We start from the raw sequence: 23960 nt of genomic DNA on the forward strand, positions 1-23960 counted from the left end.
TGTGGGAGGCTGCTGCGGGACTCGGCCCAGCTTGGCTGCGGCTGTCGTTCCCTCTTCTCCCCCGACGAGCCGCGGGCTCGTGTGCGCACCTGCAGTGGGGCTAGCCAGCGCCTGCAAACGAAACGGGGGGTGGGAGGGGCGGACTCGGGAGCCCGAGCTCCCCCCCCCCCGCGCGCAACACACACACACATTTTGTGTCTGGGTCCTTCACAGTGAACAAATGCGAAGCGTCAAACGATGGACTCTAGGCAAGAGCCCTTGTCTGCGGCTGAAGAGATTTACCTCCTCCATGGTAACCCTAGAGCAACACATTTTCATGTGAATGCACCCCTTCCTGTGGCTTCCTCCTCATCTTTTCACATCCCCGTCTATAACTACAGCACACACGAGACACAAGCGTAAGGGAAGCCTCGGGATCCGCAGTGTTGTGGGAAACTGTAGGCATAGCGGCCCGCACACTTACTCCATTCGCAGCCCAGTCACTGAAAATCTTAAGGCCATTCCAAAGCCCTATGGAATGTTCTGGATTGTGTGTTAGGTTTTGTACACCGCCTAGGCAAGTATATATATCAGGCGGTCTAAAAATATTGTAAATAATTAAAGTCGCTCGAGAAGTCAGAGGTAGGTATACTCGAGAGCAACTGAATGAGGGGACATCAAATCTTGCATCTGGTTTTCGAGGAACACAGCATCTATTCTAGACGGATATCCATCATGGGGTTGTGAATAACATGCTCTCAAACACACTCGTGAAAAGTGCATTCTTTAATCTGAATAAGAACCCCATAATGAGGATCAACGACTTGTTTTAAAAGATGCATCCCCCCCCATTCGTTCTCAGATTAAGCATTATATAGTTTTCCTGTCATACGGAGCTGCAACAGGATAATGCCAAAAAAAGGGGGGGGGGGAAGCCACTATTCTACCTTGTAATTTATGGACGCAGATGACCCTTATATCTTTAACAAAATCTAACTTATCTGCGCTCTTGAAGTATGTTTTGACATTGAGTCTTGCAGTGTACCCGGTGAATCTCGCTAAATTCAATGACTTCTGCAGCTGCTTTTTAAAAAAAAGTTTATTAAATCACATTGCCAATCTGCTCAAAGAAAGAAAAGTTTTAGAAAGCCTGGAAGAGTGAGCAAGGCGTGCGGGTGGGGGTTGCATTGCATGCGAAATATTGTTACAAAATCTGTGAAATGCACTGATCTCGAACAGCATTTTCTTATTTCACAAAGGATTTTCCTGTTACTTTTGTTCCGGTCACAAAATTCGAGCGAGCGAGCGAGAGAAAGAAATTAACTAGGGAGAGATAAGGTCTGGAAAACAATCTGGAATTGCCAGTGTTGGTGGGAGCTCTGCAGGGCTGGCGTCAGGAAGTCTGCGCCGCCTTCGATTACTGTTGATCCAGCTTTGTGCAGCTGCACTCAGTACAATTAGCTTGTAGAAACAATCCTGCTGTAGGCAGCCTTTCCCCTTCAAAGCCCTTTTCTGTGTTGACCTCCCCCCCTCCCTTTCCATACACACGCATCATGATGCTGGAAATCAAGTCACAAGCCGATCACTGTTTGGGCAACATCATCTGTGGGAATTCATTAAACCCCCCCATCCCAGAGATGCAACAAGAGATTGTTTGTCCAGAACTAAACTTACAGCTTAATATTACGGTGTAATCCATACAGAAAAAAGCCGGCCCCCATAACAAGAAACACATTGTGCTCTCTTTTCTTTTTTGGAAGAAGAAGCGGGGAGGGGGAGGGCAGGGCGCAGGGTGTAGGCAGCTTCTAAAACTGCCATTTCTCTCTCTCTTTATATATAGAGAGAGTTGTGTGTGTGTGCACGGGGAGGAGAGGTGGTCATGAGGCAGCAAGCATGAATTGTCACCTTTGCTAAGCAGGGGCTACCCTGGTTTGCATTTGAATGGGATACTATATGTGTGAGTACTGCAAGATCTTCCCCTTAGGGGATCCCTTTAGGGGCTCTTTGCTTCTGGGAGGAGCAACTGCATGCTTGCATGCAGGAAGTTCCCAGTTCCTTCCCTGGCATCTCCAAGAAAGGGCTGAGATTCCTGCCCTCGACCTTGGAAAAGCTGCTGCCAGTCTGTGCAGACAATACTGAACTAGACGAACCGATGGTCTGACTCGGTAGAGAGCAGCATCCTGTGTTCCTAATATGCGCCGATGATAGTGGTGATAATCATGGGACACTATCAAGCTGCAGATCCTGCAGCAGTGGTATCCCCCTTTGATTGTCATCTTGCGGGGCGAGCTTTGAAAGCTCTTTTTCACCACCACCCCTCCAAGTTTGTGCTCTCAGATGCTGCTGACTCATTTCCTCCTCTTTCTTTTGCACTTCGCAGCCTCTAGCACAAGATGATGAGGGCTGATTGTGCCCAAAGAAGAAGGGGGCGGGGCAGAGAGAGAGGAAGAGACTGACACCGAAGGGCAGCTCCTTCTGAAGGCGACTCTCCCTGCTTTCTGACCCTGCGCTCACTAGCATCCCTAAGGAGTAAACGCACCACCCGTTTCCTCTCGACGTGCCCGCCTCAGCACCCCGTTTGCGGAACAGCAGGCGCCGCTGTTGCAAACTATCGGCCACACGCCTGTCGCGTGCTGCTCTGTGTAAACTTTGCCGGTGGCTCCAATTCCAGGGTGTGGAGGGGTTACGGCACAGGCGGGGCTTCCCCAGCCAGCAGCAGCAGCCGTTGTCCGAGCTTGAGACAGGGTGGGCGTGAGAGCAGCCATATGCAAGGGAACCTCTTAGGCGATCAAACCAGGGCCTTTACTCTTTTGGTTTGCTTACCCTTTTGGTAAAGGAACGTTGTGCCCTCGAGTCGCTGGCGACCACACAGCCCTGTGGTTGCCCTTGGTAGAATACAGGAGGGGTTTACCATTGCCATCTCCCACGCAGTATGTAGCAAATCAAGACATTTTGCTGTGATTGCAAAGATGTTCCCAGATGAGCTGGATTTCAAAGAACCCGATTTCTAGAATATTTTATTCTTCTTCACCATGCATTATGGGTATGCTTTATTCCAGAATATGCTACTAAAATGCTAAAAATACTCATTTTAAAAACCATGGGTATTTTTTTAAAAAAACCAACAACCGTGTCTTTATTTTTCAAATGTTGGTATGGCAAGCCTCATCCACTTTTGCACAGAGTGACTGAGGTCTGTTTCTGCTTTTGTTTGCAGCCTGCCCATCCTGAAGCTGGTTGAGGCGCTTTCAGACTGCACACAGGACTGCAGGTATACTAGTATTTGGCCCAGTGGTAAACAAATGAAACTGTTGGCTGTATTAAACATGGAAGAGCAATGTGTACTTTCCAACATACAGGGAACTGGTGAATATCCACAAATGTATAGAAAAACACCTAGCCCCTTCATGCTTCATCCAGGGATTATTCTTCCCTGCTCAGATGCAGCAGTTGTACGTGGAGAGATCTACATAGGACTCAAAGGCAGTGTGACAAGCTGTTCCATTACATTGTGAACCATTCCATTACAGGGAATGGTTGGGTTGCGAGCTCCTTTCGACGGAAGCACTTGCTGGAGGTTCAAGCCATTAGAACCTCCAGGATTGCTTTCCAGAGCCACCTGCGGATTGATTCCAATTCCTGAGGATTTCAGGCCAGACCTGAATGGTTGCTGAGGTGACCCTAGGGAATGGGAAGTCTTCACATCTCTCACAGTCATGCCCTTTGTCCTGTGTAGATCCCTCCACATATTGGGGGCAAGATCTGAGGCTCCTATTGTTTTAAGCAGTGCATGAGGGCTGGATGGGAATAGAGGAGGTGTACACAGACCTCCTCCATTTCCCAGACTGCCCAGGCATGCTCTCTGCATGTGTAACAGGTGTGGAGGGAGAGGAGAAATAGGGATCTCTCAGCACTCTATTCCAACAAGTATCTGGCTGGTCCTGTTCAATTACTCCAGAGCAAATTATTCCTTTAGCCATGGGAATCAGTTGGGCCTGTTTTGACTGTAATTTATTGGATAAACCTTGTTCTGGGAACAAGTTACTTTAATTTTTAAAAATTTAATATCACCAGACACCATTACAATACATTTATAAAAACCATCATTAAAAACAATCATTAAAAGGAGAGGAGAGATGGTCTTGTGGTAGCAAGCATGACTTGTCCCCTTAGCTAAGCAGGGTCTACCCTGGTTGCATATGAATGGGAGACTTGATGTGTGAGCACTGCAAGATATTCCTCTCAGGGGATGGAGCCACTCTGGGAAGAAGGATGGGTTCAAGTTCCCTCCCTGGCTTCTCCAAGATAGGGCTGAAAGATTCCTGCCTGCAACCTTGGAGAAGCCACTGCCAGTCTGTGAAGACAATACTGAGCTTGATGGACCAGTGGTCTGACTCAGTATATAGCAGCTTCCTATGTAAAGCAAAGAAAAAAGAGGCCCAAGCCTATGACTACAAAACATTCGACATAACACTCTACAACGTCATTCTTGATAATTCTTAAACAAATATAGCTTTCCAAACTTGAATGAATTGGGTTGTTACCTCCTACCATAATTTTTATAGTTCAGAATTAATAATAGATCCTGCCAAATCATAAAAAAGATTGGGATGTAATTACACCTTTTCAAATCTTTAAAGAATAAGTCAGGTTTTTTGGCAGTTGCAATATACCAGAGTTTGTTAATCCTCTAGGAATAACTCTCCTTCTTTCCAGTCTCTGGCTATGATCAATCTAGCTGGTGTCAACATAAAGGACAGTAAATCTTTAGACTTTAATGTGTCCAATTCTCCCCCAAAAATAACAATATCAAGAGGCAATCTGGCCCAATCAGTGATTTTTGCCATCTCTATAAACAAGTTGCTTCAATTTAACAAGTTCTTATAAAGCCATTTAATTTACCTTTAGCTGTAATCAAAGAAGGAATTAAATGAAGGAACGAACAGGTATACATAATACTTCTTATTTTAAAAGCACATGTTTTTAACCACAGCTCTGTTTGGGCTTCTTTGCACACACCATTCACAGCACATCATTAATATATGGAATTCACTGTCATGGGAAGTGGTGATGGTTCCTAACCTAGGTGGCTTTAAAAATGGATTAGACAAGCTGGTGGAGGACATGTTTATCCAGGCTAATAGTCGTGGCAATATGCTGCTTCATTGTGAGAAGCAATCTGCCCCTGAGCACCAGTTGCTGGGAAGCAACATGTTCTGCTTGTGGGCTTCCCAGAGGCATCTGGCTGGCCACTGTGGGAAACAGGATTTTGGACTAGGTGGACTTTTGTGTCATCAAGCAGGGCTCTTCTCATGCACTCATCTTCTTATGGACTGTTTGATGGATTGTTCCGAGAGCTGGGTCAAGCCCACTCTTCCCATGGCGACCTACCATAGAAAGGACAGCTACCTTCTCTTCAGGATGTTACTTCTGCATATCCATAGTGCAGTGTGTGAGGGTTTGCCAGAAATTATTTGGGAAACACTGAAGAATAGAACTTTGGGATATCTTCAAGAAATGTCATTGAATTTGATGTTTGTCTCCTTCATATATACTTTGGTACTGTAATAGGTAATATGTAAAGTAAAGAGGTGGGGGAATTCTCTAAGGGGCGACCGGGAGTGGTGGCGAGAGAATTAGTTTAAAGCTCTTACCAGCCTGGCACAGTGGCTGGCACCACCACTCACCTACCCCACCCCACCCCCGGCGTGGCCAAGCATGCATGATCCCCCTTTAGCAAGGGGCCCACACAGCAGAGGTGCAGTTGTGGTGTCTGCGCATGGGTGGATGCCATTTGCATGGCCTCCATGCATGCACAGATACCATTTGCATAACCATGCCATTTGCACCTTTAAAGTACTTCTCTCACCACCACCCCGAGCCACTCGCTTGATGCCAAACTGGTCTGCCTGAACTGGGCGTTGTTCAGTTTGATCGTGGACCAAACTGCCCCCAGTTTGGTTCATGATTGAGCTGCCGAACCGGACCAGTTTGAGGCAAACCAGTTCGGCATCAAATGGTTCGTGCACACCCCTACTATTGACTAAGAAAAAACTGCGTCTACCAGGGCTAAGAACATTTTGAATGTCACATGTAGTTTTACCCATACGCCAGAAGAACCTTTACCTGTATGAACATAACCAATTGTCCAACATCTTGTCTAATGAAGCACCAGTGCTTCTGAAGAGTTCCAGGCTAATACTATACTAGTGGGGGTGGGGAATGTCAATGACACCCCTTTATTTATGTATTTATTTAAAATATTTCTGTACTACCTTGTATCTTTGGGCGGTTTACAAATAAAATCTTTTAGGACATCAAATAAATTAACAATTAAAATCATTTAAAACATTAAAATCATTTAAAACTAACATTAAAAATTAAAACCATAATTCTAATTAGAAGCCTGGGTGAATAAATGTGTCTTCAGTGCCTTTTTAAAAGTTGCCAGAGATGGAGAAGCTCTTATTTCAACAGGGAGCGCATTCCAAAGTCCAGGGGCAGCAACGGAGAAGGCCTGTTCCCAAGTAGTTGTCGGACAGGTTGGCGGCAACCACAGACGAATCTCTCCAGATGATCTTTGCAGACGGTGGGGCTCATGGTGAAGAAGATGTTCTCTTAAATACCCAAGGCCTAAGCTGTTTAGGGCTTTATCGGTAAATAACCAGCACTTTGTATTTTGCCTGGAAACGTATTGGCAGCCAATGTAGTTCTTTCAACACAGGAGTAATATGGTCTCTCCTAGATGACCCAGAGATCAACCTGGCTGCTACATTCTGGACCAACTGCAGTTTCCGGACTACATACAAAGGCAGTCTCACATAGAGCGCATTGGAGTAATCCAGCCTAGAGGTTACCAGCATATGTACCACCGTTTTGAGGTTGTTCATCTCTCTCTCGCTCTCTCTCTCTCTCTCTACTTACATCTATAGCCGGAGCTCTCTAAGCGGTTTACAATGATTTAGCATATTGCCTCCAACATTCTGGGTACTCATTTTACTGACCTCGGAAGGATGGAAGGCTGAGTCAACCTTGAGCCCCTGGTCAGGATCGAACTTGTAACCTTCTGGTTAAAGGGCGGCAGTTTTACCACTGCACCACCAGGGGCTCATCTCAAGAAACAGACACAGCTGGTGCATCAGCTGAAGCTGATAAAAAGCACCTCTGGCCACCGCCTGAGCCTGGGACACCAGGGAGAGGTTTGGATCCAGAAGCACCCCCAGACTGTGTACCTGTTCCTTCTGGGGGAGTGTGACCCCATCCAGTACCGGCAGATCAAAATCATGGACTTCAACTCCACAGTTTTCGCAGTATCAGATGCAGAGGTATCCAGCAACTTCTCTTGTGTTGTTAAACTGGATCAGTTTCGGTCTGTGACTCCTGAGGATGTGAACAAGCTACTTGGAACAGTGCGTCCTGCCACCTGTCTACTTGATCCTTGCCTGACATGGCTTACACTATCTGGCAGGGAGGTTGTTGTGGAAGGCCTGGTGGCAATTATTAATGCCTCTCTGTGGGAGGGCAGGATGCACCCTTGTTTAAAGGAAACAATTATTAGACCTATTCTTAAAAAGCCTATCTTGGATCACTCAGAGTTTAATAACTACAGGCCTGTCTCCAACCTCCCATAGTTGGGTAAGGTGATTGAGAAGGTGGTAGCCTCCCAGCGTTCTTGGAAGAAACTGATTATCCAGACCCATTTCAAACTGGTTTTCAGGCAGGAGACTGCCTTGGTCAGCCTGATGGATGATCTCAAATTAGGACTTGACAGGGGAAGTGTGACTCAGCAGCTTTCGATACTATCAACCATAGTATCCTTCTGGAATGTCTGAGGGAGTTGGGGGTAGGAGGCACTGCTTTGCAGTGATTCTGCTCCTATAGAGCAGATTCCAGATGGTGTCACTTGGAGACTGTTGCTATTCAAAACTTGAGCTTTTATATGGGGTCCCTCAGGGGCCCCCATATTGTCTCCAATGCTTTTTAACATCTACATGAAACCGCTGGGAGAGAGGGGGATTTGGTGCTGGTGTTATCAATACGCTGATGACACCCAAATCTATTTCTCCATGTCAACATCATCAGGAGAAGGCATATCCTCCCTGAGTGCCTGGAGGCGGTAATGGGCTGTATGAGGGATAGCAAACTGAGACTGAATCCAGACAAGACGGAGGTACTTGTTGTGCGGGGTCATTACTCGGGAAACGATATTGACCTGCCTGTTCTAGATGGGGTCACACTTCCTCAGTAGGAACAGATACGCAGTTTGGGAGTGCTTCTGGCTTCACACCTCTCCCTGGTTTCTCAGGTTGAGGCAGTGGCCAGAAGTGCTTTTTATCAGCTTCAGTTGATACGCCAGCTGTGTCTGTTTCTTGAGATTCATAACCTCAGAACAGTAGTACATCTGCTGGTAACCTCCAGACTTGATTACTGCAATGCGCTCTATGTGGGGCTGCCTTTGTACGTAGTCCAGAAACTACAATTAGTACAGAAAGCGGCAGCCAGGTTGGTATCCGGGTCATCTCGAAGACCTATATTACAGGTTACATTGGCTGCCAGTAGGTTTCCGGGCAAAATACAAAGTGCTGGTGATAACCTATAAAGCCCTAAACAGCTTAGGCTCACGGTATTTAAGAGAGCATCTTCTTCTGCACAATCCCCATCGCCCACTGCGTTCGTCAGGGGAGACCCATCTGTGGCTACCCTCAAGTCGTTTGGTGGCAACTCAGGGACGGGCCTTCTTAGTTGTCGCTCCGAGACTTTGGAATGCCCTTCCTGTTCACATAAGACTCTCCCCATCTCTAGTGGTTTTTAAAAGATCTTTGAAGACTTATCTTTTTAACCAGGCCTTTGAACTTCTGTAATTTAAATATTGTAAATTGGTTTTGTTTTAAGCAGCTTTTGGAGTTTTAATTGATGTTAATGTTATATTTATTTGTATCGTTGTTTTATAGTTGTGAACCACCCCAAGACTTTTGTTTGGGGCGGTATATAAATATATGAAATAAATACATAAATAAATAATCTCCCGATCCTGCACAGTCAGTATCTCCATCTTATCTGGATTCAGCCTCAGTTTGTTATCCCTCATCCAGCCAGTTACTGCCCCCAGGCAGGCATTTAGGGAGGTTATGCTTTCTATTTATTTATTTGATTGATTGATTGATTGATTGATTGATTGATTGATTTCTATGCTGCCCTTCCAAAAATGGCTCAGGGCAGTTTATACAGAGAAATAATAAATGAATAAGATGGATCCCTGTCCCCAAAAGGCTCACAATCTAATAAGAAACATAAGATAGACACCAGCAACAGTCACTGGAGGTACTGTGCTGGGGGTGGATAGGGCCAGTTACTCTCCCCCTGCTAAATAAAGAGAATCGCCACGTTAAAAGGTGCCTCTTTGCCAAGCTGGCAGGGGACTAACTTGATGTTGACATGGAGAAATAGATTTGAGTGTCATCAGCATACTTATAACACCCTGCACCAAATTTCCTAATGATATCTCCCAGCGGTTTCATGTAGATTTTAAACAGCATCAGAGACAATATGGAGACCTGAAGGACACCATATGAAAGTTCAGGTTTTGAAGAACAGTCTCCAAGAGACTCCATCTGGAATCTGCCCATGAGGTAGGAGCAGAACCACTGCAAAGCAGTACCTTCCATCCCCAATATCCTCAGACGTTCCAGAAGGATACAATGGTCGATAGTATCGAATGCCTCCGAGAGATCCAAAAGGACCAACAGAGTCACACTTCCTCTGTCAATTGCCAATTGGAGATCATCCATCAGGCCAACCAAGGCAGTCTCCACCCCATAGACCGCCCAAAAGCCAGTTTGAAATGGGTCTAGATAATCAGTTTGAATGGGGCTAGGAAACCCAGTTTGAATGGGTGTAGGTAAACTGATTACCGCTTGGAGGAAACCTTTTCCCCTGAAGCCCTCTGGCTCAACCAAAAATATTTCCATGAGAGCTGCACGACCCTGAAGGACAAATTTTCGGGCAGCAAAACGTGCTTCCTGGGGATTGGGTGGTTGCTGAGATTTGCCCCCACTGCTGAGCCAGCAGTGGAGCTGAATTAGTTTAGCTTTCCAGAAACACCATTGCTTCTCCCGTTGCACAGGTGCTTCATTAGTCAGGATACCATCCAGTGTATTTAATGTAGCTAAAGCACCTTAAGTGGTGCAGCGGGGAAATGCTTGACTAACAAGCAGAAGGTTGCCGGTTCGTATCCCCGCTGGTATGTTTCCCAGACTATGGGAATCACCTCTATTGGGCAGCAGCATTATAGGAAGATGCTGAAAGGCATCATCTCATACCGCATGGGAGGAGGCAATGGTACACCCCTCCTGTATTCTACCAAAATAAAACCACAGGGCTGTGTGGGCGCCAGGAGTCGAAACTAACTTGATGGCACACTTTACCTTTACCTTAAAATACCTTAGGAGGTAGTGAGTTTAAAGCATGGAGATTTTCTTAGACTAGAGTAACTGAATGTGTTTGGGGAGTGGGGAAAGGCAGGACTAGAGCAGGAAAAGAGCTGGGAAAAGAGGGATTTGCCTGGGGCACTGATTTTCCACATGCCTGCTTAGCTTTCTAGCCCCTTCACCTCCTGTAGTTCAGTGTCTCATGACTTTTCTTGATGTATAATGTGAGGTAGAGATTGGAGGGAAGAAGCAGAGGGAGAGGCAGAGCCATAAACCAATGCAATAAAACTGAAATCCCAAGTAAAGCTGTTCAAATATTTTTGGCCCCATTTGCTTGCAACCTGAATGTAAAGTATGTGAGAACAAGCTCCTTCTTTAAAATAAATTTCAGCTCTTTCCAAAGGAAAAGCTGTTGTGTTGACAATGATGCAAAATTCTGTATCACACAATAATATTAATTTGTTCAGGTGTGCTATTTGTTCCAGAAAATCTCTCTTCCTGCTTAAATGTTGATTTAAATAAAACTTTGCCTCCAATTTTTGTTCTAGGGTTTTATATATGCTAAGGTAACTTCTGATATTTTGAATTAGATTAATGCCTATTTATTTCCCACCCAAGAAAAGGCCTTGTTATATGCAATTATATTATTTCAATTAAGTTGCATCATTAAATTAGTGGGTATGTTTTTATCTGGTATCCGTGTCCACTGCAGGAGGGGAAATTATCTGCATATCAGAATTTATACTGGCTCATTTGATGATATAGGACTACATCTGATCTTTGCACTTTGTTTATTTGGAATCTTAAAATGGCTCAGATTCTTGTGCATAGTTGTTATGAAGAAAATAAACTCAGGAGTCTATTCTGTAATTGCTTGCAAACACCAGCTGGTGAAATGGAAGACAATTTCTGGTGACTTTTTCTTCTCAAAAAGCCCCTTCCTGTCCACAGGCACCATAGCCTCATGATGGATTTCAGGGCCAGCCCAGGACCCCAGTGAATGGCCATAGAATGCAATTTTAATTTCATTGGACAGTTTTGGGGTTGCAAATGGGAAATTGGATTAATAAGGAGATCTTGAAAATATGTTCCAGGTGGCTGTTTGAGGCGGGGGTGGGTGGGTGTCAACCATTGTTACTTTCTTGCGGGATGGATGAAGGCAAACGTGTTTGAAGTGCCATGCATTTTTATGGTACTGTAGTAATAATAATAGTTTGAGGTTTTAGGGAAGGTTAGAGATCTCCGGATTATGCAAGCTAATTCTCAGTGAATTTGGAACTCATTGTATTGGTATTGCCTTGCTCTGCATTTTGACCCAAGAAGTCCGTTGTCAGGAATAGAGAGTAACATAAAACAGATGCTTTCAACAGGATGACTTAACTGACACCGCTATTACTAATATTAGAGGCGTGTTCACGGTGCTTATTATCGGTCATTTCCAAATGTCTAGCAGCAGCCAGCTATTGCCCACAGTGATCCCATATAATTTCTTTAATCCCAGCTCATGGCGACATGCGTGCACAGTTCAGGGGTACTCTGTGGGAAAATAAATTCCAGGGGGTTTAAAGCTTGGGCAACAAACTTGAAATAACTCATGCTGTAGATGTGGAATAACTGGATGGGGAGCGGGGGGGGGGGGCAGAAATATAATAATGCAACAATTGTACTCATTTTTACAGCTGAGCCTTCAGGATAAGGCCAATATATGTTGAAATAAATACATTATGTAGAATGTGACCACCAGCAGGATAATGGAACTTCCTAACTTTTATGTATGTTAGGTTGTTTGTTTTTTAAATCTGGAATCCTGCCAAAGTCAACATCCAGTCATCAAACCCCAGCACAGCATTCCTGCAGGGGTTTGCTGGTGGCTACCTTGTGTTTCTTTCAGACTGTGAGCCCTTCTGGGACAGGGAACCATCTTCTCTATTATGTATTCTCCAGCATCAGTAGTACAGAAGCAGAATCTTAGGCTGGAGAGAGATTCCCGTTATTTCAGATAATTGAAGGAGAGCTGAAGGAGGAATCACTGTATGTAGGATGTACACTCATTCTAATCTCACCTCTGATTAAACAGTATCTTACATGGTTTGAAAAACCTGCAAAATGTCTTTGACCAGAGGCAACAATGGAACAAAAGAAATATAGGTCAACACCACAGTAATTGTCTTTCTTAAGCAATTGCCTTTCTTGTCTTTCTTTCTTAAGAAATTGTCTTTCTTGTCCACTTTCAACTCAAAGTTTTGTGTAAACCACCTAGAGAGGTTTTGTTAGGCAGTTTATACATCCAATAAATAAACAAATTAAACTAAACTCTCTTTAAAACTATTGTTTCTAGCTGTGTTCTTGCATTTTTCTCATTCTGCTTTCTTCCTGTAAAGAATGTGCAAAACTCATTATGCATCCTCCTCATTTATATTGTATCCTCATTTTTACTTCTGCTTCCATCATTTCAGTGCTTTTTGGGAATGATCGTACTGAAGATATGCTGTCAGGGACCTAATACTCCCCAATATTTTGAACATTCCATTCTGTTAAAGGCTCAGTACATATAACGTATTTTAAAAGCAGATTGCAAGATTGTACAATCATATAGTCTCTTGCCTGCTGCCAGGAAGAGTTCCTCCTCAGCTCCACCCTGCCTGGGAATGATAGCTCACTTGAGGCAACTTGGACTGCCTTTGACTCCAACTTCCAAGAAACCCCCCTAACAGGAAGCAGGAAAAGGATGCTTGGCTGGTCAAAACTCCTGTTTAGAATGCATTTATCCTTTGCTTAGTTATCCTTTGTGATTTCAACTCCTGGCGCCCACAGAGCCCTGTGGTTTTCTTTGGTAGAAAAGAAAACTTTTGCCTCCTCATTGCCTCCTCCTCCACAGGCTGATGCCTTTTAGCATCTTCCTATATCGCTGCTGCCTGATATAGTACCGGCCGGGGATTTGAATTGGCAACCTTTTGTTTGTTAGTCAAGCCTTTCCCCACTGTGCCCCTAAGGGTGACTTACTCTGCTCTAAATCTCCCTGAATCCTGCCTGGTCTGTTTGCCTGCTCCCTGCCCCTTGCCCTTAGCATTTCTCACATACAGGTATGCTGCCTGTGTGCCAGCTTAACTGTGGGTATCAAATTCAAATATAACGCCCATCCCTTATAAAGGAGTGGGTTCCATAGGTATTGTACTTGCTTCTCGACCAATCCTATGGGAGTGGATTGGTCAGCTCAAGATACCACAACTAATCTTGGTTTATTTCTAACCACAGTCAGAAGTAGAATTCTTCCAGGTCTCATGCAGGCAGGGGAGGGAACAGCATGTACATGCTCCTGGCTTCAGATAACTTATGTGGAACTGAGATTTATCTAAGGTTTCACATGATATCTGAGTTTAGTTTTGCTTTGACCACTCTCTTTCCCTTGAGGAAAGGATGGACTATAAACAACATCTATAAACAAATAGAAGCGGAACAAATATATTTTATGACTAATTAAAACACAAAAAGACATTTAATACATAATTTTTGTTCAAAACAATATATTATTTCCTGACACAACATGTCCCTAGTATATTATAGTTCTGTGCTAAAATGAAACAATTCGTTGCACCACATGCATCTGCTTCGTGCCTTCCTGGATGGAGAAATCTTACAGGGAAACAGATGACAATCATTTTAAAATCCAGTTTCAGTTAGGCCCTATTGACATGCTGGCGTTCCTGCTGTTTTATCAGCTGATTCCTCAACTGTATTCAGCCATTCACCAACTATCAGTAGAGACAGCGTAAACAAGAAATCATTCACTTGTTTTATAGGAGAACTGATGCTAAATAGGATTGGGTCAATGGAAATGCAAGACATCCGTGCTCCAGAATCTTCCTAATGGCCATCCAGATGTCAGATCTCATCTTTGTTTATACTGTATTTCAATAAAAATGCCCTCAAGGCAGCTTACATACAAACAATACTTTATTGAAATAAACATAAATACCCCCTCAAAATAAAAACTACTCATTTTTAAAATGTCAAACAAGTACAACATGGATTCCATATGAACTCTCCTTTCTTTTGCTGCTTTGTAGGGATGTCCACGAATCTTGATTCAGGCACAGATTTGGTACATGTAGAAGTGAGGAGTGCAGGTCCATACCTGCTCCTCCACCCCTCCACACAGCTTCCTGCTGTGGTGAGATGCCCCCCAGCACCCCTCGTCTGGTGGCAGCAGGGCGGCAGCATGCATATGGCATGCACGACAGCCATTTGCATGGTCAGCAACCCATGCTAATGCTGACTATATGAATGGGAGACTTGATGTGTGAGCACTGGAAGAGATTCTCCTCAGGGGATGAAGCCGCTCTGGGAAGAGCAGAAGGTTCCAAGTTCCCTCCCTGGCTCCTCCAAGATAGGGCTGAGAGAGATTCCTGCCTGCAACCTTGGAGAAGCCGCTGCCAGTCTGTGAAGACAATACTGAGTTAGATAGACCAATGGTCTGACTCAGTATATGGCAGTTTCCTATGTTCCTATGTTCCTATGACTACACAAATGGCCTTTGCACATGTGTGGAGATATGTGGCCTGCTGCAGTGCTGCTGCCATGCCAGGGGTGCTGGCGGGCGTGCCCCCACAGCAGGAAGCTGCATGGAATGGCGGAGGAGCAGATACGGACCTGCTCTCCTCACTTTTAAAGGTACCAAATCTGTGCTTCAGATCTGTGCATGAATCGAGATTCATGTACATCCTTACTGCTTTTGCCTCCCTAGCATCTTTACAATACATCAAGTTTGGATGAAAAACATTTCACACTTGTGGCACACTCTTATTTAGGAGGTTCACCAAAGCCTCAGTATCCTCCAAATTCTCCTGTAAAGCCTAATTTTTGTACTTATATGTCCCCACTATTTATTTTTGGTGTTAAGGAAACCACCATGCCTTTCAAAGTAACCATTATATTCTAGGTGGTTAGGAATTCCACAGAGAGAAATGGAATTACCATATATGGAAGGGTATTCAGTAGGGTAAGGTAACCCCCTTTCCCTTTTGTCCAATTGTAGATTGTTGGTTTAGTATCCTTCACCTTTTGAACTGGGAAGGGAGTATGAAATGACATCCACAAAGAAGCAATGTGGCAGAGAGTGCAAGGATAGCAAAGACTCAGTAGGAGAGAGTGGCAATGTCAATAGGGTTTATTTTTACATCTTTTTAAATGTAGGAAAATTTTCTCTCTCTTTAGAGAGACTTGTTCAGCTAGTGAAACCATATATTCAAAGATTCTCAGATATTTAAAATAGAGGTAATGCAGGTTAGATGCATGATAAAAATGGCTTCAGCCAGCATTGTATTACAACAGAAACCTGGTGCAGAAGAGACCAAAACTAGGTGTGTTTGTGTGTGGTAAATGAATATATGCAGGTCTGTATTCAGAGAGATTGTGCACTGAACTGGAATGAGTTAACAAGGCCGTAGGCTGCAGAAAGAGTGGGCTAACCTTTTTCTTTGTCTTGGTGCTAATGTATTTTGAGTCTAGAATTAGCAGATTAATAAGAATGTTATTCGCATAGACATTTATAAGCATCTTGGGAACCCTGTCAAATCTAACTCTTTTACCAATCCTAGAGGCTGTTTCATTTAATAACTCTCAAAAATTCTTTCCCACTATGTAGGTGTCTAGCTTTTTTAAAGATCCAGATGTGAAGAATTGTAGGAGGCAGGCACTAGGAAGACAAAATAATGTGAGAAGGGAACAGATGAAAAAGATGCCTCGCTCATAAAAAAGAAGGCATTGAGAGAAAAACTATGAGCACCCCTACAAATATTACTTCACCTCCACCTATAATCTTTCTTTCCTATTTGCAAACATCAGCCTCTATTTGCTGTTAGAACTCCCCTTTATGAAAGAACCATACTATGTCAGCTACAGCATATTTGACCAGTGGATGTTTTGTGTATGACTGATAACAGCTTTCAGCAACAATAGGGAAATTTCTGGTCCTAGTCACTGGATAAGTGCAACATTGTATAAAAGAGTTGCATTGCTCTTTAGCAAAGAGACTGTAATGCTGTTTGACCATTTGAATGTATTGGCAAACTCCTGGCTTGACTCATTTTTACAGATGTGGGTGAGTGCACAGGAGCCTTTTTATTTGCCCCCCAATTAGTATGAAATTAGATCGATGGACATTGCACTCATGTTTCTGATCTATGCCATGTGCAGCAAAGCCCAGAAGCCAAGTGCCAAGAATCTGGCTGTTTCAATGTGTCTCCTTTAGCTTTCAATGCTGCTCTTGTTGCCCTTGACATATGAAGAAGAGAAGTTGATGTCACATGCCCAAAGGGCAATTTGTGCTAAGAGGCCAGAAATCAGCTTTCTGGTATAACTTTGCTTAAAAGTGGCTTTTGAGGTGGTGGATGCATACCAAAGCCAGCTTCCATAGGACAGATTTCAGTTCAAAGCCAGCTTCCATAGGATAGATTCAAAGCCAGCTTCCATAAGATCTGTTCTTTCAAATATAGGATCTATTCTTTCATTTTTAATTTTTCATATTCAGAAATTATTATTCCTATTCTTATTAGAAATTATTTCTGATTTCTTCTGATTCCTTATTTCTTATCCCTTATTCTTATTCCTTATTTCTATTCTTATTAGAAATTATTATTCCTATTCTTTCATGGGATCTATTCTTTCAAATATTCTATTCTTTTAAAGCCAACTTCCATAGGATAGATTTACTCATATTGGTAGCTCTTTGCACACAGTAATTACCAATAGTAGTTAATGTTTAAAATTTCACATCTAAAGCAGCCAAGTTTTGGAAGATCATAAAGGCCTAAAACAAGTAGTCTGTTTCCTGCTGGAAACTGGTTAACTCTTTTTCTTTCTAGACTGGTTAACTCTCTAGACTGGTTAACTGTTTTTTCAAAATTTGATACTGGAAATTTAATCACAAGATACCAGACCACTTCATCCCTGGTGCTCTCATATACCTTCTGATTGCTTGAAGGCTATATGGTAAGTTTAGACCCCAAAGTGACTGCCATATATTTCTTAGAGTTCACTTGTTGGTAGAGGGGTCTGATTAGGGATGTGCAAATAGTTTTGGACTCGAATTGATTTGCTTCAAATCTGGCTGTTTTCAAGTGTTTCGACTTAAAATCAAATCAGCCCTAAAAGGGGTGATTTGATTTGAAGTTGAATCCAATCAGACAGATTTGGATTGGAGCTGTTCAAATCGATTTGAATATGGGGCAAGGGGAGAGGGAGCAGGAGGCAGTCCAGCCTTTAAAAAAAGTCAGTGCCAGGGCACCCTGAAATTACCTTTTGTGCAGAGCCGGGGGGGGGGGGCAACCTGACCCACCTACCCCCTTTGAGAAGAGGCTTGGAGGTGCCTTTGAGCCGCTCCTGGTGGGAGTGGTAACTGCAGAGTTGACAGCAGCACCGGAGGGGAGGTGGTGACCTGACCGCCCGCAATCCCCCTGAGGCAGCTGCTGGCTTCTTTGAGAAAGAAGAGGCTTGGAGGTGCCTTTGTACTGCTCCAGGTGGGAGCGGTAGTACTACTACAGAGCTGGCAGCAGGAGGGGGCAGCGACCTGACTAGCCATCCCTCTCCGTGGCCAGCAGCTCACACTGACTCTCACCGGGACTGGGCTATCCTTTTAATGACCTCCACACATGCATGCAGAGGCCATTTAAAGGGATAGCCCAGTGTGGGGTTGTTGTTGTTTTTTGCTAGAACACTGGTGTTTTTGTGCACAAATAATTTTGGTAATTTTGGAGTGCCCTGGCACTTCTTAGTGTTTAGGGTGTTTTTTTTAAAGGCTGAAATGTGGCCTTCCTCCCACTCCCTCTCCCCTTGCCTCTACTCCCTCTACTGCCAGCTCTGCAGTAGTACTGCCAGGAGCCCTTCAAAGGCACCTCAGTGCCTCTTCTTTTTGGAACTGGCAGCTGCTGGGCCCCAGGGGGATGGCGGGCGAGTCACCACCACTGCCTCCCCACCCCTGTGCCCTCTGCATTTCATCAGGTACTGGGTGCTTCTGTGCCCTTTTAAAAAACAACAACAACAATGATAGAAGGAGGCTCTCCTCCTTCTCCCTCCCTCTTCCCCCATTAAACTTAAAAGACAGTCAAATTGATTTGGACTGAGTCAAATCAAAACCATTCCAAATCTAATCCGGCCTGTTTGGGGAAGACTGGATTTTAGATCAAATTGAAATCCTTCTGTTTCAATTTAACTCGAATTGAATCCCAATTTTTAATTCATGCACATCCCTAGGTCTGATCCCCTTTATGCTTTAGCTTTATAGGGGATGGCACTGTATGTATCCAATGACAGAGCATCTGCTTTGCATGCAGGAGGTGCCAGGTTCAATCCCTGGCATCCTGGGATTGAAAATAGCATCTGAAAATGCCATCTGAAATCTTGGGTGTTTTCAATACAGGGCTTTTAGCTTGTATCTCCTCCAGACTTGAGGATGTGCATTCACATATTGGCTAGATTTACCCCAAAGTCCCTGCGAACTATTGGCGATCACTTCACACGTGATTCAGGTTTTTCATTGCATGTTAGAGTGCAGCCCAATTTATATCCAGGGTAAAAAATTCCTCTTTTGGGGGGGAGGGAGCAACTTGGAACTCCCAGTAAAACCTCACAATAAAGTGTCCAGTGTATGTAACCTATGTATGAGAACTTTAAAGGGCTGTAGCAATGGCTAAAACCAATCACACTACAGGCTCCATGCAATTAAATGACCCAAGGATGTTTCAGAGATGGAGCACATGCACCAGTAATTTTGTGTACCAGATGACCATTGCCAAATCTATGTTTAAAATGTTTAATTTTTATGTGCCTAATTGTGGATTTGGGCTTTCAGATAAAAGTAACTGCATCATGAATAAGTATACATGATTATCTAACAATATATTATATTATTATTTAAGTGTATTTCTAGTACTGTTGTAACACTAGCTAGAAAATTCAAAATAATCTCAAAGGCAGTACCGTATCATCATTATTCTTACTTTGTTAAAACCTCTTACAAAACTACAGCCAAGAATGTTTGCTCTTGCCTCACAGTTCACAAATGTACAAAAGCATCTCTTACTGTAGACCCAAGATGCTTCCCGGTTCTTCATCACGATTTTCTTGGCATGGAAGAAGGAAAGAGGAATCTTCAGTTCCTTGATAATGAGGTGGCTTCCTTTACGAAAGTGTCCCTCTGATGCTTATTGGAATCGACCATGAACATCCAATCTAGACATGAAGTAGAGACAACAAGGGCCAGTTTTCAGATCCTGTAATTTTTTAAAAAATGGAACATGGTTTTGCTGACACATTTATTGCATATTGATCAGCAGATTGCAATTTAACAGAAATGCTATTAATTTTGAAAGTTAACTATGGCAGAATAGATCTATATACAAATATGGAGCTATCATGTCTGAGATGTGATTAATTCCTTTTGTTTATGGGTCTGACAGCTATATTAATATACTTTATGTTCTTCGGGACACAGTACTCCATACAGCTAGGAACAAACATTATTTATTTATTTATGTATTCTTTTGTTTAATCCAATTGTAGTGCAAACTTTAAAGAATTTGCAAGCACAGGATCACATGGGACAGACCAGTTCTATGTGACTCAGCAGTTGTCATTTTAATGTTCAGGTGGTGCAGTTATATCATGGGTAGTACACTTTTCTGAGTAATATACTATGCAAGACCCATCTGTCGACCACACCTGTGTGTGTGTCTGTCTTTTTCATGAATACTAGAACATTTTCTCTGAGCCTTCTACAGATTTTGTAAAAAGGCAAGCCTGTGCTCCTTAACCCTTGTTCATCAGCAGGTAGTTGTCACAATTTGTAGCCATCTGTACATTTCACTTGAGCTTTCCCACTTTCTCACAAGGCATTTGTGCAGACCTAGTGGATAAAGCAGAATCTTCCAAAGAAATTAAAGCTGCAATGCCCCACTGAAATAACTAATATATACAAGAATGTTGCTCTTTGATGCCCAAAATGCCAGAGATTGTATTTAAAGAAACCTGAGTTGTTCTATCCTAGTATGCATATGAGTATATATGTTGTTATTTTGCATATCCGTACTCTATATGTGCAGATTATTCTAAAGCTATTTGATATTTTGAAATAAGTTGTAATTGTATAGCAAGACTTGGTTCAGGGGTTAGGATTGAATAGCCAGATCAGAGAAGGGCAGTTGATTATACCGGCACAGTTATGCCTGTATAGGTAAGAAGGAGAGTAGTTTCAACATTCCACCATTTTAAGCCCTGAACATTCTATTGCTTATAAAATCGAAACCATTTCTCTGATGTGCCTGGTCATCAGCACACATTCACTAGGTGACAAGAGACAGCTCCCCTGCAAATCTGGTGAAGATCCATTGGAAAAATGACTTAGACAGAACAGTTTATGGTTTTTCTATTTTGAACAGGAGTTTAAAGGGTTGGTGACATTTTTTCAGACCAAAGCAGTGGTATCTAAATTATTTTGTCATCAATTTGCATTGTTTCAGTCTTTAGACTGCATGCCAGAAAAGTGCCTATCATTCATATATCCCTCTGGGACCCAATCGATGGTTATTTCACAACTGAACCTCAAAGTTGTGTTTTAAGAGGCAGAAAAATGCATCTCTAGTGCTAAAAGAGTCTGTGCAGTAGCCAGTGTGAGGTTGCAGTGCCCACAGTGCTGCCCACAATAAACATGAACTCAGACAGGAACTCACCCTGTCTGAGTTCCTGGACACAGCCGTTGTTTCCCTCTGTGTCCTCTTCTCCCTCTCCTTCCCCATGCTCTGTGTTGGAGCGGGGATGCGCTTGGTCTGGGATGGGAAGGGCTCCTCCACCTGGGGAATCCCTTTCCAGTCCAGCCCAACCACATGCGTTTGCTCCCCGCCTCCAGCAGCGCCCAGGTGCTCTGTGCAGCCACCAGTGTTGGAGATGGAGAGCAGACTGGTGTGGTTGGACCGGGATGGGAAAGACTCTTCCAACAAGAGAAACCCTTCCTAGTCTGTCCCAAACATGTGCGTTTGCTCCCTGCCTCCAACAGTGTGTGTGTGTGTGTGTGTGTGTGTGAATGAATGGCTGCAATGTATGTGGTGTGTGTGTGTGTGTGTGTGTGTGTGTGAATGGATGCAGTGTGTGTGTGTATGGATGCAGTGTGTGTGTGTGAATGGCTGTAATGTGTGTGCGTGCGTGTGAAGGGCTGCAGTGTGTGTAGAGAGGGCTGCAGTGTGTGTATGTGGCTGCAGTGTGTGTATGTGTGTGTGGATGGCTACTCTCTCTGTCTGAATGGCTATTTTGTCTCTGTGTGTGAATGGCTACATTGTCTGTGTATGTGTGTGGGTGGCTGCTGTGTGTGTATGTATGTGGTTGCCGTGTGTGTGTAAATATGTGTGGATGGCTGCTCTGTTTGTGTGTCTGTGTGATAGAATGGCTCCATCACCTCTGTACAACTTCTTCACTATTTTGATGATAATACCATCCCAAAGGAAATTAAATCAAGCAGGTGAACTGTGAGGTTTATGGGAAATTTCTGGGAAGAAAATCTGTAGTTTTGGGCACGGTTGTTATATCATTTGTTATTTTTAATTATTGTGTGTGTGTGTTAGAGAAATAAAAAAATGAAGTACAGATTTAAAGTGAACACAAATTACCGCTTCTTATGTGTCCTTATTCACTGCTTTTATAATCATGAGGTGGGATCACACTGTCACTATTATTGAATCTACTAACTTCATTTAATTGTGGTTTTTCAGGCAGTGGGGGGAGTGTGACTTTATTTTAGTTGAAGGTTTTACAAAGTTTTCTGTGTCCAACATCAGGGAGTTCTACCTTGTGGTTTGAGTAAGCTTTCCCCCATAGTGTCTAATCAGATTTCCCTTTTTTAAATGCCTGGTAATTCAGTAATCCAAAAACCTTCCATTTAAGATTAGAATTGAGATGCTTTACATTTTCATTCATGCTCTAAAAAGAAAGGAAATTGCAAGTTAAGGTGCCCATATTAATTTCTGCACCATAAAAGCTTTAAAGATTTGACACAGTCTAGTATATGATTATGGCTTTAGAAATGAGGCTCCATGCACCCACACTTTGTCTTGATCTTTCAGGTGGATATTGGGCTGGGGAGGGATGCATTTAATGGGTGGAGTTTTCCTAATCATTTCCTAGATATGCCCCTGATGAATTTCTGCCTGGTGCATCTCTGATCAAGGCATCTCTGATCAAGTGTGGGTGCATGGAAAACTGCCTAACTGATTTGAACCAAATTTGCTGAAGTTGTAGAGACACAGCTGTAGAGACACAGCCGTAGAAACACAGCCACAATGGCATAGTTTGAGATGATGTCCTCTACCCCGATTCAAGTTGGCGGATGCGTAAATGTTTGAGGTGCAAGTGGCTAACTTGTGAACCGCCTAACCAATTTAAACCAATTTATGTTTAATTAAAAATATTTCCAAAAAGTCATATGAGTGGCTTGTTTCATGGTAGAAAATTACAAAAACTTATGGGATGGAAGCCCCCGCATCCCAGACCATCATTCCAACCCCACTGCCCTTTGCCTTCATAAAAATTGCAACATGCCCCTACTTTTCACCCAACCATTTACATTTCCAGAATGGCTGAGCTTAGAGTTCTGAAATTGAGCACATATGTAGCCCAAGAAGGTTGGTGTTTTATTTTTATTTCAAGGAAATTTATCAATCCTGTGATTTTTAATGAATTTTTCTCTATTGTAGTAAAGCTCCCAGAAAGAGATCTCTATCCATAGAGTATTTCACACCTAGTGAAAGTGGAACTAACTTTTACATCTGAATAAATAAACATTTTTAACACAAATGCATTATGCTCAAGTTGGTTTGTGATCTAAAACATCTGCATGAGAACTGTCAAGCAAGGGGCATGTATTATAGTTTTAATTTATATTCCTTATGCATTCGCTTTATGTCCAGGTTGGTTATGTGTTTGAACTGTGGAGCAAGGGACATATGTTTTGTCGCTGTTCATTTGTGAATGGTCAAGAAGCTGTGTGAATCCATTGGGCCTTGCATCATCTTTTTTTATTTTTATTTTTTGAAATTGCACTCTGTCCCAGATTGCTGGGTTTTGTGATGAATGATCAAGAAGATGTATGAATCCTTTGGGGGTTGGGTTGTTTAGTCTTTCTTCTTCCCCCCAAATGCACTCTGGCCTCAACCTGTGGGTTTGTGGTGAAATATATATATACGGAAAGGATGCTTATTTTGCAGTGGGTGGGGGGCATAAGCTCATTAGCTCCAGGGTTCAAAATTACCAAGCTGCACCTCTGAATACACCACGCAGGCAGCGGAAAGGCATCCCTTGGCAATGCAGCAGTGTGCCTTTCCCTGGCCCTGCTTTCCATTAGACTTGTTTGTTAACATGGCAACCAGCCCCCAGGAGCTGCAGAAATGGGTACTATCACCCACATCATCAAAAACTGAGGTAGGACACCAGCGGTTTCTGTCCTAGTTTGGTTTAATAAGCCTCAGACAAAAGCTAGGATACCTAGTTAGGCAGGGGCTGGATAGGAGAGGT

General features: G+C 43.3%; 2 long non-coding RNA genes across 3 annotated transcripts in view; one reads left to right on the plus strand and one right to left on the minus strand.

Annotated features, from left to right (window-relative positions):
• Positions 1 to 22255, plus strand: LOC128345929 (uncharacterized). The gene is made up of 3 exons (XR_008316712.1): positions 1 to 292; positions 3197 to 3250; positions 19458 to 22255. It is a non-coding gene; the product is annotated as an uncharacterized LOC128345929 (long non-coding RNA).
• LOC128345887 (uncharacterized) overlaps positions 18070 to 23960 on the minus strand; it is a 12539-nt gene continuing 6648 nt past the window's right edge. Inside the window, exon 3 of one of the 2 annotated variants that reach the window (XR_008316696.1) lies at positions 18070 to 19634. This is a non-coding gene — a long non-coding RNA (uncharacterized LOC128345887). Of the gene's footprint in view, positions 19676 to 23960 lie in introns of both variants that reach the window. The other variant, XR_008316690.1, reaches the window with a different exon arrangement.

The sequence above is a fragment of the Hemicordylus capensis genome, chromosome 1 (assembly GCF_027244095.1).
Source record: "Hemicordylus capensis ecotype Gifberg chromosome 1, rHemCap1.1.pri, whole genome shotgun sequence".
In the NCBI taxonomy this organism is placed as follows: domain Eukaryota; kingdom Metazoa; phylum Chordata; class Lepidosauria; order Squamata; family Cordylidae; genus Hemicordylus; species Hemicordylus capensis.